The sequence below is a fragment of the Cyprinus carpio genome, chromosome A4 (genome assembly GCF_018340385.1).
Source record: "Cyprinus carpio isolate SPL01 chromosome A4, ASM1834038v1, whole genome shotgun sequence".
NCBI classification, from domain to species: Eukaryota; Metazoa; Chordata; class Actinopteri; order Cypriniformes; family Cyprinidae; genus Cyprinus; species Cyprinus carpio.
Window position 1 is genome coordinate 22678896 of NC_056575.1, and position 18852 is coordinate 22697747.

The 18852-nt window shown below is 38.3% G+C and overlaps 1 long non-coding RNA gene and 1 pseudogene across 1 annotated transcript; both read right to left on the bottom strand.

The window, feature by feature from the left end:
- Positions 1-313: 313 nt before the first annotated feature.
- On the bottom strand, positions 314-9254 carry LOC109067670 (annotated as a pseudogene).
- A 2425-nt stretch (positions 9255-11679) lies between these two features.
- LOC109078565 lies at positions 11680-14928 on the bottom strand. Its single transcript, XR_006157130.1, has 3 exons — positions 14690-14928; positions 14449-14590; positions 11680-11733 (listed from the first exon to the last, which is right to left on the bottom strand). It is a non-coding gene; the product is annotated as an uncharacterized LOC109078565 (long non-coding RNA).
- Positions 14929-18852: the final 3924 nt, after the last annotated feature.

Below are 18852 nucleotides of genomic sequence, written 5' to 3' on the forward strand. Positions count from 1 at the left end.
AAAACACCAGCGTTATCGTTTCCGTGTAAACACCCAAAACAGGAATCTTTCAAAACGGTGATGTCATGCCGTGCAGGTATGTAGACATGCGCAGTACGTGTCCGATTTTAAAGCAAGTGCAAACAAACATAATCCACAAAAAAAAAAAAAAACAAGCGGAAGTATATGGTACTGTTGTTGCTGCTCTAGAGTTTGCTAACGCTTCTTCTGTAAAGTGTGGATTTACTTTACCAATATTACAGCCAACAGTGGAGACGCATCATATAAAACATATAATCGTCACTTCCCTACAGGTACTGTTTACTAACAAGATGACAGCGAATCATTTTAAAAAAGGTTGTTGTGTATACGTGAAACTTTTTAAAAACTCAAGGGAAAAACTTTTCCGTTTTTGACTACATCGTGTTGAGTAAACGTAGTCTAAGGTTTGCTTGGTTTGAACAAGTCTTTCTACAGTGATGGCACATGAAAGGCTTCTCTCCAGTGTGACATGATTCATACAATGTTTTCGGTCTATGAAACTCACTCCACACTGATGACTCAAACAGTCGTCGGAGAAGGGCAGGTGTATGGCTTTTCTCCAGTGTGGATTCTCATGTGGGATTTAAGGTGTTCCTTTTGAGAGAAACTTTTTCCACACTGGGGTGCATGTGAAAGGCTTCTCTCCCAGTGTGAATTCTCATGTGGACTTTAAAGGCTTCCTTTATCAATGAAACACTTTCCACAACTGTTGGCAGGTGTGAGGCTTCTCTCCAGTGTGAATACGCATGTGGCGATTAATTGCTGCACTATGTTTAAAATTTTTTCCACATTGAGTGCAGGTGTAAGGTTTTTCTCTCAGGTGAACTCTCATATGGCTTTTAAAAGACAAGATTTTCGAAAGAAAATTTGTTCCACACTGTTGGCATGTAAAAAAGTTCTCTCCATTGTGAATTTTTATGTGTACTTTAAGACTTCCATGTTGAGTGAAACTCTGTCCACATTGGTGGCAGGTGAAAGGGCTCTCTCCAGTGATGCTCATGTGGGATTTAATGTGGCTCTTTTGAGAGAAACTTTTTCCACATTGTTGGCAGGTGAAAGGTCTCTCTCCAGTGTGAATTCTCATGTGGGATGTAAGGTAGTGCTTTTGAGTGAAACGTTGTCCACATTGCTGGCATATGAAAGGCTTTTCTCCAGTGTGAATTCTCATGTGAACCTGAAGGTTTCCTTTTTCAGTGAAACTTTGTCCACATTGTTGGCATGTGAAAGGCTTCTCTCCAGTGTGAGTTCTCATGTGAGGATACATTGCTGCTCTATGTGAAAAACCGGGCTTACCACACTGAGGGCATATGTAAGGCTTCTCTTCAGTGTGAACTCTTGCATGTACTTTAAGGTATTCTTTTCGAATGAAACTTTTTCCACACTGTTGGCAGGGAAAAGGCTTCTCTCCAGTATGACTTCTCATGTGGACTTTAAGGCTTTCATTTTGAGTATAACCTTTCCCACATCGTTGGCAGGTGAAAGGCTTCTCTCCAGTGTGAACGCTCATGTGGACTTTAAGGCTTTCATTTTGAGTAAAACCTTTCCCACACTGTTGGCAGGTGAAAGGCTTTTCCCAGGTGAATTCTCATATGGACATAAAGGTTTCCATGATATGTAAACCTCTTTCCACACTGAAAGCAGGTGTACTTTCTAGATCCTGGTTTTTCTGAGACGCTTTTTTTCGCGCATGGAAATCGTTTTAGACTGTGAGCAACCGAAAGATTTTTCTTCAGTTATGAAATCATGATGCTTCTCATCCCTCAGATTTTTCTCTTTGTTTTCATTCAGGTCTTGACTCTCTTCTTTCGGTGCCATCAGGTCTAAGGTGAAAGAAGACAAAATACAAGTTACCCCTGGTTTAAAATGGCACAAAGCTACAGCGACATTTCATCCGGTGGTTAAGATTGCCAATTGGTCCCCCCCCCCCTATACACAATGCTCAAAAAAATTAAAGGAACACTTAAATCACATATTGATTCTCAATGAATGCAATTTTCAATTAGAAAATTCTTTGAAAATCTTTATTTATAAACATTCTATAATTTTTAAGAACAAATATTATGTGACAAGTTAATGGAAACCAAAATCATCAACACACTGATTTTGGTGTGATTTTGAATCCAGCCCTCAGTGTAAAAAAAGTTACAGGCTGATCCAACTTGCATGAAGTTCATCACAGCAACTCATAATATAAGTCAGTAGAGTGTATGGCCCCCACATGCCTATATGCACTCACAACAATATCTTGGCAAGCTCCTGTTGAGATGGAGGATAGTGTACTGTCATATCTCCTCCCAGACCTGGATCAGGACATCAGTGAGTTCCTGGAGAGTCTGTGGTGCTACTTGACGGCTTTGGAGGCTCTGATATATAATACTTCGGATGCTCTGATAATATCCCAGAGGTTTCTCAATTGGATTCAGGTCTGGGTAACGAGAGGTCCAGTAAATGGCACCAAGGCCTTTTTTCATCTAAAGCCTGTCTATACACTCTAGCCCCACTTGGCCGGACACACTATCCTGCACCAGGAGGAAACCAGGGCTCACTGCACCAGCATATGTCTGACAATGGCTCTGAGGATTTTCATTGGCAGTACCTAACAGCAATAAAGGCACCATGGGCTAGTACGACTATGCTGTATGCAGCAATACATTCCCTTCGCCAATGCATCTCCAGACTCTGGCACATGTGCTTAGTGTGAACCAGCTCTGGTGTTCTCTCTGGCAAATGCCAATCAAGCTGTCACGGTGCTGAGCTGTGAGCACAGGTCCCACTAGAAGAATGTTGGGCCCCTCATGGCCATGCTCATGAAGTCTGTTTTTTGACAGTTTGTTCCTGACAGTTTGGTCAGAAACATGCACACCAGTAGCCTGCTGGAGATCATTTTGTAGGGCTCTAGCAGTGCTCCTCCTGTTCCTTCTTGCACAAAGGAACAGATACTGGGTCCTGCTGCTGGGTTTGTTACCCTACTACGTCCGCTGTCTAGATCCTCCTCGGGTAATGGCCTATCTCCCGGTATCTCATCCATGCTCTTGAAACGGTTGTTGTGAGACACACCAAACATCCTTGCGATAGCACATATGGATGTGCTATCCTGGAGAAGCTGGACTGCATGAGCCAAACTGTTTGGGATGCAGGAACTGCATCATGCTACAGACAGTGACAAGGGATACCCTAACAAAAACACAAAACTAAAGACAGTAAGGAAGAATAATTGTCTACAACTGTCTATGGCCAACACCCTGCAAAATTATTCCCTTTTTTGGGGGTTGTCTTGCTGTTGCCTCTCCAGGACACCTGATTCACAATCACTTATGCTTCCTAATTGGACAGATTAATATCCTCTGACGTTTAACTGACTTGTTGCTTTACTGAGATGATTAAGTGTTGCCATTTAATTTTTTGGAGCAGTGTAATACAGAACCGTCCTGTATTTAGGACATCAAAGTAGTGTTCCATATAATGCTGCTCTTTCACATGTGATCAGAATTGCAGTAAATACACGTTTCCTAGGTAAACATTGCACATGACCACTCTATGATGTCATGTTTACCACTGGGAAGTTCAGAAATAATTTTGATACCCAAATTCATGAGATGGGCAGGTCATGAACTTTAAACATGGTGGAGGGGAGAACTACTGCTATGACAACTATGATTTATTAGGTTTTTTCCCTCCCAGAACAGCTAGATCGTCTTATCATTAATGTAGTGCATATTTCCATACATTAATAATCATTTGAAGTGAACTTTGTTTTATACACAGTGAAATAAATAAATTTCAATCATCATAGAGTGAAAGTTTATAATTTGTACGTTTCATCTTTGCCAAATTACACATTCAAATTAATTTAAACCATTCCTTGTCAAAGAGAGGTGAGAGAGAACTCAATTCAGTACTTTAGTACTTATCTGTGCTTACAGCTGCACCTACACAGGGTGTGTTCACACTTGTCATGTTTGGTTCAATTAAAATGAACTTTGGTGCGATTGCTCTGTTAGTGTGGTTTGTTTGAGTATGTGTGAACGCTGGCACCTGAACCCTGGTGCGCAGCAAACAAGCGGACCGAGACCAATAAAAAGATGGATCTTGGTCCGCTTCCAAAAGAACTCTGGTGTGGTTCAAATGAAATATATTGATAACACAACACAGATCAAATACTTCTAAATTAACCAAAAAGAAGAAGTAATGACAAGATGCGATGCAGAATGAGCAGTGTATCCAAAACAAAATGAGCAAAGGGCAAACATGGAGCAACAAGGAGGCAAAGTGCCTTTGTGCTCTTTGTGAGTTCGCAGGTGGTAAAAATATAATTATAAATTCACGCAGCAATGAGCACTCTTAGTCCATCAGACGGCATTAGGGGTGTTCAACTAAATGCGGCGCTGAGCAATAGGGGTGTGACGGTGGCATATTCTTACCACCACAGTGGTAATGGACCAACTACCGCAGGTGGCACGGTGTTGATAAAAAATATATATAGGCCTATATATATATATAGTGGTGTCAAAAGTTATGTGCGTTTGAAGGAAAACGCCACAGTTTTTTCATATTTCACTATGTTCTTCCCTCCAACTTAGAGACGAGTTGATCCGTTCCTCTCCTGTCTCAGTGCGTGCACTCAATCGCTGTAGCGTGAGGTCAAAGTGCTGTAAAGTGCTCTTCCTCCATACATTACAGTCATCATTTTTTATCCATTTAATTTTGTCACCATACTTACTCATTTAACTACTCACGTAACCGTCTTTAAATAGGGAAAACATGGAAGTGTTCAAATGTCAAATGTTCGAATGTCCTGACCTGTGTAGACACTAGAGAGACTTGGCGTTGTCGTCTCCGGTGTACACTGTTCACTGTTCTGCCGCCAAGCAAGAGGTGCATTAACTCCTCGTCTGCAAGCGCTCTCTTTGAAATAGGAATCGTTGCCACATTTCTTGTTAACATCTTTTCATTTAGTTGCTTGTCTCGTTTGTATTTGGCCAGTTTGGAGAAAGCCTCACCAAACCTGACCAGCCACGTGTTTGCGATTACACAAACATGTACAGACGCGGATGGGTGACATGAATGGATATGGCTCAAGATCGGCGATGTAGTATTTGGTGTTTCCCCAACAAGGTCCATCGCCCAACAGAAAATTCATTTGCTGAATGCATAAACTGTGTATTTTCCTGCGCTCAAACACCTACCAATCTAAGGGAAACGCTCTGTGTGTGGCGTTTGAGGTCAGTTGTGAATTACCACAGACTTATAGTCTAAATAAAATAATTTGCAACTATTACTGTTATTACACTTGTATACAAAACTTCGTATTATGCTTGTTATAGAGTGTGCTACCGCCGGTGGAAGTAGACAACCACGGTGGCAACCGAACTACTGCAGTGACGCGGTCTGCGCAGCACTGCTTTAAGTTGAACACAAAAAAAGCTTTTGTTTGGGGTGTTCAGGGAGTTCCGTCATGAAATATATGTCATTCAATCCAACCAATCAGGTTGTGAACGTATCACTATGCCTTTTTCTGTATCTTTAGGTTCAATTTAAAAAATGCCAGTGTGAACGTTATGCGGACCAGGACCAAATGTACACCATTTTCTTTTTTTGGTCCGGACCAAACGAAACCAAGAGAACCATACTATAAGTGTAAAACCGTGCACACTCAATGCGCAAGCACAGAGAGGGGGCATTTCAAATAGCATGTAGATACTGAATTCATTCCTCTTTCATATTTTCTTGAGCTTGAATGGAAATATACACACAAGTCAAAACAACCGTCTCGGCAAGTGTTTCTTGTAAAAACAGTTGGTTGTGTCTTAATTGAATGCAAACAGCTGAGAAAGAAATCGGCTGTGTATCATTATATTTGATCTGTCCATCAGGTCTTAAAATGACAGCCTATAAATACTTGCTCCTGACCATGTCATTAATGTTAATGTTAATAATAATAATAATAAAGTTTCTAGATTAAATGGTAACACTTATTGTATTACAAGTACAATAGTATAGTATTATAGTATTGGACCAATTCTCACTTTTAACTAGTTCCTTATTTGCCTGCATGTTACATCATCTTGGCTGTTCTTATAAAGCACGTTAATGCCTTATTCTGCATGACCATAATGTACATCCCTTAATCCTAACCCAATACCTATTTTTAAATACTACAACAACCATCTTACTATCTATTAATAAGCAGTAAATTAGATATTTAAGGCAAAGACTGTAGTTAATAGTGAATGTGTTTCCCATACTAAAGTGTTACCGATTAACCTACATTTAATTTACACAGTAAACACTAAAGTGTTATTTTACTTTTTATTAGATTTTGTACCTGAATACTTCCATTAAACCTTACTTCATTTGTAAATTGTTTTAATTAGTGTATTCTTATTTTATTACTGATTGTTCACTCGTCTTTAACCCTTTTGAGACCCGGCAAAACATGTTCATGTCATTACATTGTTTAGAACATTAAAAAAAAAAAATGTAAAAAAATTATATTTCATTCATAAGTTATACTATGTCCTTAGTAGAGGACATCAGGACTCCTCTTTTTAAAAAAAAATAAATAAATAAAGACATGAATGAACATGCATAGGCAAAAAAAATTGTTTTGTTTTTTTTTTAGTCACCAATACATTTTAAGGTTTCAGATTTTTTATTTTTTTATTTTTTTACCAAAAAAGGGACGATAATAGATTAGCGCCAGCCAATGAGATTGCCGTTTGCACATTTGTTCCGCCCACTACCGGAAAACCCAGCAGTTCTTAAAAGCTGAAGAATTCCAAAGGAACCGCTGTTATTTTGACAGGAAAATGCAACAAAGAATATCACTTACATGTAGCGCTTCAACACTCTCTCTCTTTTTCTCTATGTGTGTGTGACATGAAGTGACAGTGAGTCGTGCGCCTTCACACTAGAGTATACGGTAGGTCAAATACAGGTGCGTTGCACATCCATTGACAGATTTCTGGACGGAAAGTGAAACTCTGTAGCGCTCAGTCAGTGTGTTCGGCGAGTGAAATTATATCTGTGCTAAACTTATATTTTACTCGCAGTGTGTGAGTTGGAGACTAATTATGAGAATTTATTAGCCATTGGCTAATGTTAGACAGCATTTAGTGGCCCAGAGTGAATTTTCTCGCAATGTAGAGGGTTGCTGACTGTATTTTTGTCGTCTGTTTGCATGCACCGAAACGTGACAGACCAGAGACCTGTTTCATAAAAGACGCTGCAGGGCTGTGCAAAAGATTGAATGCGCACACATCATCATCAAAAAACACACCCCTGATAATAATATATAATTGCCAGCACATGCTTTCAAATGGAGCGGCATTTACTACACAGAGCCAAAGTTCACTGACAAGCTGCACAAAATCGCAGGCGATTCATTGCCGATTATGAACACGATTTTGTGTAGCTTGTCAGTGTACTACGGCTCTGTGTAGTAAATGCCACTCCATCTGAAAGCACGTGCTGGCGATTTACTACTAATCACAGAAGCAGCTTTACTGATGAGATGTGCATGAAAATCGCATTTGATTTTTTGCACACACTAAATGAAAAGCTGGTTTAAACTGGGATTAAAGTCCAAAACCTGACTTGAAATAGCCTAACAAATCATTTGGGACTAAATCGCGGTTCCATAAATGACATTTAAGTTCACGCAGTCTCACTTATTTGACCCAGGTTCATTGAATTAAGATAATTTGATATGTACGTTTATTCTCAAGCAGCCCCCTAAAATGTCGATCATAGATCAAATCAATCCACCGTGGCAAAACAGTGAATATGTTTAATGCATTTGAGATGTTTTCCTCAGTGAATAACTGACATATCACAGATATATTCTACATGTGTAAATGTTTTCGGAAGTCATGTAAATATATTAATTTTGCTGTCAGGAGTGGGCGAGGTTTACGCAAGTAAACAAGCGTTGCTGAGTGCATGCATGCTAAAGAGACAGGGCGGGGGGGTTATCCTGCAAATGAGTAGTTATTCACTTACCCTTTGGCTTTCTTTATGCAAAATGGATGAAAAAATAGATTTTGTTTGATACTGTTGCATTGTCAAGTGATAGAAATTAATGTTTTTTGACTGTTTTCTATTAGGAAGCAAATATTCCTTGCTGAGAAAATCCAGAATTGCCTGGTCACCAGCATAAGCTCTGCACCGTATCAGTTCTAACCAGCATAAACCCAGCCTGACCTAACATATATAATTCTATATATTTCAGCATGTTTGGATATTTTAGCAATGTCACATGAGGAACTGACTCAATGTCAAACAAACCCATTTTGATTAGCATTGTCATATAATTTTTTCAAAAATACCATTCATTTTAATAAGAATCAAATGACTGGCTCCAGCTTTGAGAATGTAAACCAACCTGTTTGTTCCTCAGTATCTTCATGTTTGACTCTGAATGTTTCTTCAATCTTCACGTCTTCACTCTCCTCTTTAATAAAAGCCATCTTTCAGTGGATCTCAGTTGCTTCAGCATAAGTTTTCCTGTGTTTGGACACTTTGTCCTGTTTAAGATGGGAAGAATTAACAGAAAAATAAAATAAAATCCAAATCAGCTCCGTAGTTCAGTAGTCTGTGCACTGGTGTGGCGGGAGTCGGTCAGAGTGAAAGGTAATAGCTTCAAATGAGCTGCTTAGACAAAAATTCTCAACACTAGCATTACAAATGTTTACAATAAACGTACTCAGAATATGGGGAGCATAATGAGATGCGCCTTTTCTTGTGGATGCGCTTTGCACTAGTCGTGTCACGGTTCGTGAACTAATCGTTCTTTTGAACCGGTTCTTTTTTGAGCCAGTTCACCAAATTGGACTGAATTGTTCAAAACAGTTCGCGTCTTGAGTCAGCCCTGATCCACAGTTTACTAAAGTTACTCATTTTCAGACATGCCTGACAGTTCCCCCGACTTTAAACCAATATCCCGGATTATACGTTAATCCTGTAACTCCAACAGGACTGAAACATGCCGAGCGGAGAGAACTAAGCATGCTTGAATACCGAACATACTGCTACGAAACACCAAGAATCGTTTCTTTCGGACACATTTAATACTGAGAACCGATGAGGTGGAGATACTGAGCATGTGTGAATCTAGCACTGAACAGTTTCTTTCGGACAACTGATGCTGTGAGCGCGAGTGAATCGAGGACTCGAATGAGGGGCGAATTTGGACAATTGCAACGAACTGTCCGAAAGAATCGGTTCGCTGGAAAGAATCGGACTATCCCCCGTCCACAACACTACTTTGCTCACACACACGAGCAAAAAAAAAAAACCTTCATCAGTGTTGAGGTTAAGTAGCATTACAATATTATTTTCAATAATATTTGAATAGTTTTACATCTCTAGTAAAACCTAAGTATTTGACTTAACAGTTTGTATTGATTTGCAACCTTTTAATGCTTAAAACCACAAACCTTTCTTAAGCCGTATGACAAAAGAAGCAGGAGCGCGGCGCAGCCTTATGGCGTCACGTCTCCACACCAAAATAAAAGTCACGCTCACACAGCGCTATTCCAAAATCACAAAAATAAATGTAAGTTAACATGCAAAAAGGGGTCCAGTGATGTGCTAAAATAACTACCAATGAAAGAGCGAGTTGCTCTAATAATATATGCTTTTCCGTCTAAAAGACAAAGCACTCGTGTTTGATTGCAGGAACAATTTATACCAGGGGACTAAAAGGTTACAAGACGTTTTTAAAATTATTTATAATTCTATTATTTGTTTATTGGTTGATTGAATGAATGAATATTGCATTGTTTATTATAAATATCTGATATCTGAACATCTGTCCTTTCACATTGCTTGAAAATAAACAATTAATTTTAACAGATCCTAAACATACTGGGCCCAATATCAAAAACTGAAGAAAGGGTTCAATTTTTAATTGACAGATGAAGTTTTAAATGAATAATATAACAGAAACAGACAAATAGAAAGCCCCAATGATATATATATATAGTATATATATATATATATATATATATATATATATATATATATATAGTCCCTAGCATTAATGAGTACACCACACCCAACACCCTTACAGATTTCTCAAAAAAAAAAAACACCCATCTTTCTTTGAAATTAAAACTTACTGTGGGATCCTATTCAATGAAATATTTGTGGAAATCTGGTAAATTGGTTTTAAATTTGATTTGTCAGTACCAAAGGCAAAATTGGAACTATATTAACAAAACAATTTAAGATCATAGTGTATAAGTTTAATAATAAGTTTGAATACTGATGTAAAAGTGACCCAAAGGGAAGCTCGTTGAGATCTCTAGGCCATCCACCTCATCAAGAGCATTTTGCGATGAGAGAAGTTGAAGAAAATCACCATGGAAGTTCAGCACAGTTGGCTGAATCATTAGAAAGTCAAACTGGGGTGAGTGTTTCCCGTGACACCGTAGGATGTACACCTAAGAGGATGTCTACTGCTGATACCTATGCACAAAAAAAGCCTGCCTAGAACTGACAAAAGCGAAGACTAATGTTGTTGGGCTCTGATGGGTTCCAAAAGGTATGGGCGTTGCGAGGGTGAGGAGTAATAATATACTGTTTATTGTTGATGATCACATTATTTCTCATATGCATCTGCTTTCATATGAGATCACTTGTTTCTGCTTCTTCTTCGCCAGTGTTGACTGGAGATTCTGTACTGAGGTGTAATAGCGCCTCCTAATGTATAACAGTGAAAACATGGAAAGCCGTAAAATCTCATCTTTGGCGGGGAAGCGTTTTCTCATAAGAGTTAATTAAATCATATTCACACCTTCAGAGTGAACGCACAAGTGATTTTTGAAATTGCTCCTTTTCTTAAAAAACCTTCTACTCACGAAAACACCATTTTTCGCAAATGGCGTTTCAGGTCTCTTTTATACATAAAATGTTTTGGACACTGTGGGCAGGTATAAGGCTTCTCTACAACAGTGTCTTATGTGAATCTTTAGGTTTCCTCTAAACGAGAAAATAAACCCACTCCACACTGAGGGCAGACAAAAGGCTTACGTGAACCTCAAGGTTTGCATTGTTTTTGCAGTCCTTTCCACAGTGAAGGCACATGAAACGCTTCTCTCCGAAGTGAGTTATTACATGACTCTTAAGGTGACTGCTGTCTGTGAAACTCCTTCCACACTGATGACATTTAAAACTGTTCTTTCTGAAGTGACTCCTCGTGTGTTTATTAAGGTCGTCTTTATATTTAAAACTCTTTCCCACACTGATCACATGTGTAATGGCTTCACTCTCAGAGTGACTTCTCATGTGAGTCTTAAGACTTCCGGTCCTTTTCGTAAGAAGCCCTTTCCACACAGATTACAGATGAAAGATTCCCCTCCAGTGTGAATCCGCATGTGGACATTAAGGTTTCCTCTTTGAGTGAAACTTATTCCACACTGTTGGCAAGTGAAAGGCTTCTCTCCAATGTGAATTCTCATGTGAACATTAAGGTTTCCTCTTTGAGTGAAACTTGTTCCACACTGTTGGCAGATTAAATGGCGTCTAGTTTTTGCCTTTTTAGATATTTTTTGTGAGCATGACTTTTTTTTGTCTTGTGAGCAACTAAAAATATTCTTTCCCTTTTTTTCCCCCCAATATGAAATCCTGGTCTGTTCTCCGTTCTACAAGAATTGTCACTCATCAATTTCCTTTTAGTCTCTTGACTCTCCTCTTTTAGCTGCATCAGGTCTAAAGTAAAACAAAAACAAATGTAAGCAAAATCTAGTTTCATGGGCAGAAAGCAACAGACATCTAAGCCAACAAAAAAGCATAATAAAGCATCCAAAACAGCCAACAACCAGGCTCAAAACCAGCTACAAGTTATCTAAATCAGGGGTTTGGTTCCCAAACTTTTTCCATTCCAGGACCAAGTAAAAAACTAGATCTAAAGCCCGAAGTACTGTAACTTAATTAAATCAAAAGCCTAAAATCAAACCTTTGACAGAAATTAAGTATAAAAAAAAATAAATTTTATATAAAATACATACCCACCCAATAAAAACAAATACATTTAAATATCAACATCTACATTAACAGGCGTTGAAGAGAATATAAAATGTATCCATATAAACTTGGAACACTCTCTCAAGTCCTCGGATATGAATTGTAATTCAGATTTCAAGTTTTTTGTTAAAGGGGTCATATGATGTGATTTCAAGTTTTCCTTTCTCTTTGGAGAGTTACAAGCTGTTCGTGAATAGATACGATCCTTAAAGTTGCAAAGACTAAGTCTCAAATGCAAAGAGAAATTCTTTATAAAAGTTAAGACTTGTCCACGCCCTCCTAAAACGCCTCATTTAAACACGCACCCCAACATAAAAAACAAGGGAAGAAATACATAAAAAACACCAAACATTCACGCAAAGAAAGAAGGCATAACTTTATTGTTGCTGCCACCGCAGCCACCATGTTGTGAAGACTCTGTGTGTTTCATTGCGAAAGCGAAACTACTTTGTTTTCGGTGGCCTTCAAAAAAGGAGGACACAACTAGAAAATCAGTGGTTAGGTTGTATTTACAACACTGTTCCAGAACAGTTCAACCCAGATATTCAGATGTGTGCAGTGCATTTTATGGAGGACTGTTTCCTGAACCTGAGAGAGTAGACTACAATGCTGGCTGTTCTGACTCACAGACTGAAAGTACGTTTTCATATTTGAAGGATTTGCCACTGATGATTCAGACACGAGTTTTAAACAGTGTAGAGCAGGGATAGGCAACTCCGGTCCTGGAGGGCAACTATCCTGCAGAGTTTAGCTTCAGCCCTCATAAAAACTCCCCTGCCTGTATCTATCTAGTAATCCCGAAAACACTGATTGCCTTGTTTCAGGTGAAGATAATTAGGGATAGAACAAAACCCTGCAGGACAGTAGAACACCAGTACTGAAAGCACACATCCCTGGTGTAGAGTAGCGCTTGTTGTTTTTCAGATCACAAATGCAGACATGGTTTTATGTTGACATAGCGCGATATGTAACACAATGTGTAAAAAGACAGTATAAGTCATTATAATCCCTAATTATGTCCCCACTGGATGCAACAAATGCCCTCGTTTGTAATGAGTTTTATTTATTTAATATATATATGACTCGGCATGGAGGACAGACACAAGTAATCGCACGCGCTCAGTCAATCTCTCTCTCTTATTCACTGTCTGTTCAGGCTTGTTAAGTGTAAATCTATGGAGCCTTTACTAACTTGTTTAATATTCATTTCACATGCATGAAGTGTGAAACGAGAAGAGCACAACCTTACGAAAAAAAAGAAAACACGCAGCAGTTGCTGCGGTTCTTGCATTCCTCTGCGGATTACTCGTCAATATTGCGATACTGCAGTTAGGGCTGGGCAAAAAAATTTTTTTTCGATTAATCGTTTTTTTTTTTTTTTTTTAAATGACGTCGGATCGATATCAATTCTCAATTCTAGTCTTCTCCACTAGATGTCACCCTCTTATTTACCTTGTGCAATGTTACAACAGAAAGCCTGTCACTCATTCAGTGCTTATCATGGCGGAGATACTGTTGAAAAGCACCAAGAACAAAGCATTTCGCGCGATTTGCAATGCTCAGGTAAAATTAAAATCTGTCGTCTCACTATGATGATATGAATACACAAATTTCATCCCCAGCTGCTCTGAGAGTCACTTCATTAGCATTTTACCATTTAATCTGAAAAAAACTACCGTCATACCACATACACAGCAGCTGCAAGTTTCTCACGGCAACCCGTCAAAATAAACGTTTAGTTTCACGTGAAGAAACCGTCAAAAATATATTACTATTAAGCAGTCTTAAGACTCAATGTAACAACAATGCTACTACTACTACTACTACTAATAAATATTAATAAATCTTTATTTCTAAAGGAATAATCATGTTTTATTTTTAATTTTAACTGTAAACCTCTGTTTGGCAGCACTTTGCCAAAAAAATAAAAGGGTTTTTCATTTGATTAGGATAAATTAAATTGTTTTATGCCTTCATCTGATTGCCAGAAAAATTAAGAAGAACATTTTATATGGCTCTATTATTGTTTAAATAAGGGCCCTATACAAAAACAGAAAAGGTTTAAAATACAGGATTGTGACTCTTAATTTCTTTTTATAAATTCAACATTTTTAAAATGATGATTACTGTTATTATAATTATTATTTTTTTAAATATCAATAGCATTTGTATTAAAACTATAGTCACTGAATGTAATAAAAAAATATATATATATATATTTAAAAATTGAGAATTGAATCGAATTGAGAGCTTGTGAATTGAAATGGAATTGAATCAAGTCGTCTAAATCGATACCCAGCGCTAACTGCGGTTATCGCGACAGCCCTGCCGTAGAGCTGGACATTTTAGGATAAGCATAAGGATCAAATGAGTGAGTTCAGCTTTGAGAATGAAACCAACCTGTTTGTTCCTCAGTATCTTCATGTTTGACTCTGAATGATTCTTCAATCTTCATGTCTTCACTCTCCTCTTTAATAAACACCATCTTTATAATCGTGTGTCACGTGGATCTCAGTTGATTCAGCCGGAGTTGTTCTGTGTCCTGTTTAAGACAAAAAAAAAAAAAAAAAAAAAACAATACATAAATAATTCCTGTATAATGATTTCTAGATTACTTTAATAAATTATACTCATTACATACCACTGATCTATATTAATGACTGGAATGCTTATTCCTCTTCATTAACAGGAAATCATCAGATTTTACAGAGAACGCATTACCTAATATGACATCTTTCTGTACGTCCTAAACATTGAAATGGTTATTTGTTTAAAGTCAGGAATTTCCCCTGCTTACAAAAAGTAAAGTTAATTTTCATAACAGAAGAGAATATCAGATCAGCAGACCGATGAGACACCTCAATATTTGCATTACAAATATCAAAATGATTCCACTTCAAAATGATTCTTCCGAAACATGAATACAGATTTATGTTTTATAATATGCACACAAAACAAAACACACTATATATATTTTTTTATAAAATTTTTTTAATTTAAACATAAACAGTAAATGAAAATAAATAGACATAACTTTCACTTATGTATCACTTATATTACTAGCAGTAAAGATAATGCGGTGAAGATAACTTTAAACATTAGTTAAATAAATAATTAGCTCAGCAAAATATAAAAACACAATTCAATTGAATTTCTGTATCACTCTTTCTTCAACCTTTCTTCAGCTGAATCACAACAAATGCAGAAGCGAGGTGCAGCCTTATGACGTCGCACCACCAGACCAAAATAAGAGTCCTGTTCGCGCTGCTGTGTCTAAAATCCACAGAGGTGCATTTTAAACTAAATACATAAATACATGAATCAAAAAAAATACTAAAACATAAGACAGGGGTTGAAGCCCTAGTGAAATACATATTTAAATACGCTGTCCAGTGATGTGCTGAAACAACTGCCAAATGTAGCTGCAAAGGTCCAATGTGTATGATTAGCAAATGAAATTCATCTTATATTGTTAACAGAAAAGTCCAACCTGAATCTTCACTGAAAGCTAGGGTTTAATGAAACAGGTTACAGCAACACACAGGTGTCAAAAAGAGCAAATGACTTTCAAAAGAAACTCTTAGATTACAGTGTCAAAAATACCACTTTAAAATGGGCCTCTCCTTGTATTTTGGTGCCAAAAATGTTGTTGTGTTCTGCTCCCGTCCTAGCAGCTCCTTGTTTTGATCGAGCTTTTATGCTTCAAGCAGATGCCAGGCAGGTGGGAGCAGGTGCCGTTTTGCTCCAGTGGGATGATCAGGGTTTGGTGAGGCCAGTCAGTTTTTTCTCTAAAAAGTTTAACAGTTACCAAAGTAACTATTCTGTAATTGAGAAGGAGGCACTGTCACTTATTTGGGCCTTACAACATTTTGAGGTCTATGTAGCAGCAGGAGAGCCAACTGTGGTTTATACTGACCACAATCCGCTAACTTTTTGCGGTCACTCAGATGTCCCAACCAGAGATTGACTCGTTGGTCATTGTTTCTGGATATTAGATACATAAAGGGGTCAGAGAATATTATTGCAGATGCGCTTTCTCGTGCTCCTCTGCATTGATGGGAATTGGTATGAGCTCCAAAATTTATGTCTCTTGTACTGTCCTAAATATGTTTCTTCTGTATGTATTTCTCTTAATCAGGTTTTCAGGTATCGGGGTTACTGAGAACAAGTGAGGAAGTTTCCAGGTGAAGTGGCTGAGACGGAGGTTATGTATCTTCTTTGTGTCATATTGATGTAATTTAGGTTATTTAGCTACATTGAGTAGTTTTGTTAGGTGTTATTGCTGGGCCGGTGGTCCTTGGGAACACCGACTTTAAGGGGGGGGGGGGTGTGACGGTCAGGCATGGTTAGGTCTTTAACTCATGACCCCTGACCTAGGACTAGGTATAAATTAAGTAAATTTGCTCAATGATATGATATTAGGCCTAGACCTAATTTGTTAGGAATATCAGTTGTACCATAAAATAGGATGAGAAATAGTATTGTTTTATTACAATTCTATACAAAGCAAATCCTACTTATAGCTCGGATCCTGCGTTGGAATAAAATTGATGAAGACATGAGGGCATATTGGATTAAAATTGGACATGAAAGTTGCAAGAACAAAGACGCAGATGTTGCTGCCTCTGAAAGACAACATAAACAGCAAAAGAGATACTTTTCCAAAACCCTGTTTAAAAGAAAGCTGACAAATGGTGAAACTCAGTCAAGAGAATGGCTGCTTTATTCCCCCTCAACAGGCACCGTGTTTTGTTTTGCATGCAAATTATTTGGGGACAGTGATGTAGCGTGAACCAGACAAATTAAAGATTCGATCGGGAGCCTGGTTGAAACATGAGCCGAATTCCACAGAAAAGGCAGGATGTTGTAAATCAACTCCCAGCACCACAGTCTGATAACCGACCAACTCTTTCACAGAAACAGCTTTCAACATTAACCCCATTAGAACCAATTATTGACAATTTCAATTCGAAGAAGAGATTGTCTAATTTGGGGCAAGTAATCGAAGAGATGGACAGTCTGACCCTCACATGTAAAAGCCATGAGATTAAAACAAGATCGTTGGATTGACTTCCCCCCACCTAGCAAAACCAGACTGAAATTCCTAAGGAGACCTGGTAACACCTCTGGTCTCCACAGGACATATCCTTACTGCCCAGAATGGCACAGAGAATGCCTTCCAATGCATATATGCACCAAAATGAACTCAAAAAAAGACTTCTAAATGGATATCAGTCCATTGCTCAACTCCATATCATACATGTAACCCCCACATTTGATTATAATGTTTCTAATCACTTATTGTGTATGTCTTTTTAAATAACTCTTGAATAGCTTAAGGGATCATATTCATGTTTAGTATGTGTGTGTTGTCGAATATTCTTGCTTGAAAACGTTTCTGACCATCAGTTATTTGTCAAATGTATCATATTCTTGTTATAGGAATCATGTCCAAATTATACCCTGCAAGAGCGGGAAAATTCGGACCACGAGCTTGATAAGATAACATATGATTTATGAATGGGTGGGACAAACATCGGAACACCCTGAGAAAAAGACAATATCTAATTGGTCAAGACAAACATTTGAGGTGTGGCCAAAAGGCAAGGTTTAAATACCTCAGGACACCATCAAATTATTGCTTTTAGCTTTGCTTGTAGTTTAGCTTTTAGTCATGCTTTGTCATCACTTTTAGCGTTCTTCGAGCGCCGTTCCAGCGTGCTTCGGCCTGCACGCCTGCTGCTACTTAGCCACGATGAGAAGAAACACCCACCTAGTCTCGTCAAACTTTACTTCTTTTCTTTTCCGTTTGAGAGTTTTCATGTTCTGAGTTTAAGTTTTGTAACGCCGTGTCTCCGAGTCTGACCTCGCGGTGCCCGTCTGAAACTTCAACCAGCCCACAACTCCTCATCATCAGCCAAAACGCCCAACCAACGGGCTTCCCAAGACGTCACTTCAACGACTACTGAACTTCCAGCCAAATCAGCAACTTCGGGAAACCCCCTTTTCAGCGACAACAAAGGGAGCCCCGTTAAACAGGCAACGCAAGTAACCTCCAGACTCACATCTGTACTGGTGTTATCTATATATAATTTTTAACCTCATTGAGGAACTCAGGTGCGAGGGTTAATTAAGTGATTAAATGGTTGTTCATGTCTATGCAATTTCACGTATTGCTGTAAACTTGGGATTTCACATTTTCATTCACTTAAACTCACTCTTTCCTAACGTTCTATCCTCCTGCAACTTGTGTGAATGTGTGAGTGCGTGTGCTTATGTGTAGATTAGTTTATATGTCTTAGATTTATCTAATAAAGCCTTATTTATATTGAAAGGAGAAGTATCTTGTGTTTTGTGCTCACAAGTTAATGTCTTAAACTGCCGATCTTGTTACAGTGCTAATTAATAGTGTTTTCACTATACTTTGGATATTAATATCCAGCGCAGATTTGATGTTAAACGGCTCGTTCAGTGAATCGCTGGCCGTTTCAGTGATCAGCCGTGAAACAGTGATTCTGTTCAAATCCCCTTTAAAATCTTAAATGATTCCCTTTGAGCTAAATTGACCTGTTTCCTTTACAGTGATATACAGTCTGCATTGACAGCAGGCTATAGTGACTGGAAAAATGCAGCTGTCCGCCTCGCTTAACATAAGGGATCAGAGAGCCACAGAAAGGCAATGCTCGGTATGTTACACGCTGTGCAGATGGTGGGTGTATAGATTCAGAAATAAAAAAACAATTTGACAACGAATGCGAATATTGGACCGAGGTTTTAAAGAGGGTGGTTGTGGTGGTGAAGTTT